General features: G+C 43.7%; 1 protein-coding gene across 1 annotated transcript in view; it reads left to right on the top strand.

Annotated features, from left to right (window-relative positions):
* LOC106810370 overlaps positions 1-2407 on the top strand; it is a 38988-nt gene that overhangs the window by 35682 nt on the left and 899 nt on the right. The gene's annotated exons all lie outside the window — the stretch shown is intronic.

Genomic DNA, 2407 nt, shown 5'->3' with positions numbered 1-2407 from the left:
GATTGAGGCTACGTTATCCATCGAACAAAGGAAAACGCCAGCACGCCGGCGGTAAACAATTCAACTCAATAGTTTTACCACAAGGCTGATGACAGATTTGCACACAACCGCATTGATTTGCATCAATATAGCAATCAACACCTGCAAACAGCGCATCGCTTCCAAATAGTACCGGAAGAGAGGTTCTTTTCTCGATAAATGACGCAAGCTACTGTCTACGGATTGGCCAGAGATATTTCTTCGGGGATATATAAGGGAAAACGCCACACTAGAGCACATATAAGCGCAGTATCAAGTACAGAGACACAAACCGAACAACGAGCTGAGGTAAGTGCTGCTTTTACTTCTCTTCTGAGCATTAGACGCGTTATTATATGCATCATGAAAAACATTTTCATCGTGGTTTTCTTTGCGCATGATTCTTCGCAGAATTACATATCGCGCTTATTATGTCATCAATCTGAATTCTAACGAGATCGGCTCGGCATATAGTAAGCTAATCTATAAATATTCTATGCACTAATCTCGGTCATGTGCGAAGGTCATACGATGACTAACGTGTGTATCTCACCTTCTTCAATATGCTATATATGACACGCCGAGTATCATACACCTCCACCACGCGTGCAGTGCGGCGTAAAAGTCTCTAAACCCCCACTGATCACTGAGGTAGTCAGTTTCGTACGTACTCAGAACAAATTTTTCTCGTGTGAATGACCACGTATAGCTATACTCAGTTCGAAACGCGTATAGCTATTCTGACCAAAAAGGTGCGTTTCGTACGTACTTCGTATAGCTATACGCATTTCGTACGCGTATAGCGGACGTGTGAACATCCGGCGGTAGCTATACGCGTATAACTGGGCGGAGCAACATGCGCAAATTATGAAATATAAGCTCACTGTGCGACTTGTCGAGCTTATACGGCGATACATCTGACCAATGCATGTGCACCGTGTGCGGGGAATTTTACGTTTGTGCGAGGCGCACCCACGTACATACGTCACATCACAAACAGGTCAAGCTACCGCATCCGCTTACTTATAAGCCAACTTCACACAAGTTTTATAACACCTGCCAGAGCGGACGCACGCGGCAACGTCGAGCGTCTGCGTATTCAGTCACCGATTTCTATTCATTCAGCCACTCATTGCTATACTCCAGATACCTCAAGGAGATACGTAAAAACAAAGCTAAAGTTGAGCAAGTATATCTAAGCACTATCAGAAGCCATGTCAGTGAGAGTAGCAACAGAGTTTGAGACGAGCGCACCGCTCAAGCGTCACCGATCGTCATCACCGGACGCCTGCCAACAATCGCCGTGGAAACGCAGCCTCGTGGAAGAACGCGAACAGGTAACGAACGATACGGTGATCGGTGAGCCGATGACGAAACCTATGTTTTTTCCGGTTCGCTCGGTTATTTCGGTAAGCTTATGTCAACACGCGCCGCGGTGACTGCCCACGACTTCACAACCTGAGAACAACATGGTCATCGCATAGAATCGACACCTGTCTATTATGGCCACTTTCGGTATTTCGCTTATGTGTGTCTTATATAGTGTGCGTGAGTGATTACATGGGTTGTTATTACGATTGTATACGTGTGTACATGACCATGTTATGAGTGTGACTCGGAAAGAGGTTTACTGCACACTGGACACTATCATGTTCAATATTATCAGATTCCCTATTATCTACTTCTGATATTATGTTCAGGGCACGGAATTCAGATTTTTGGCACCGGCCCACACCATAATTTACCAGCCCTCACGGTTAAATTTGTTTGTAAAATCAATGTCATGTTTCACGCTTGCATTCGCAATTTCAAATTTGTAAAATGTTGATAAGTTATGGCGTTATATCATTCAGGTAATACAGTAAATTAATGTAGGCTATTTGCTATAAATAATGTAGGCTATAAATAAAAATGTAGGTATTCACTAACACGGCTGAAACCACCGGCTCGGAGGGCTGGTGTTTTGCCAGTGTTACCGACCCTCCAAATAATTTGCCGGCATATGCCGGTGGGCCGGTGCTAATTTCGCGTCCTGATGGCGACTATCAACCAGTCCAGTACAGCAGCAATAACAATCTGCTTTTAACAAGAACAATATAGGACATAGTCTCCTTTCTAATGTCAATAATACTCAGGATGGACTTTTACCTCAAGTACGCACACTGCTACTGATCATGGATAAACTTTCGTGAGAAAGGTCCACACTCGATTATTAATACAGGGAAAATTGTCTTTTTTCTAGGAAACGGAACATGGGTATACATATACTATACAAGTCGCTATGACTATATACGAACCCACGCCAACCAATGAGACTAAGGTGAGCCTGTGACGTTGATATCAAAGCGTGATCAGATGGCAGAACATTTCTTTTAACCTTATTTCGGGT

The sequence above is a fragment of the Priapulus caudatus genome, unplaced genomic scaffold (assembly GCF_000485595.1).
Source record: "Priapulus caudatus unplaced genomic scaffold, Priapulus_caudatus-5.0.1 Scaffold435, whole genome shotgun sequence".
NCBI lineage: Eukaryota > Metazoa > Priapulida > Priapulimorpha > Priapulimorphida > Priapulidae > Priapulus > Priapulus caudatus.
The sequence above is the reverse complement of the archived record's forward strand: the minus strand, read 5'-3'. Positions and strand labels throughout refer to the sequence as shown.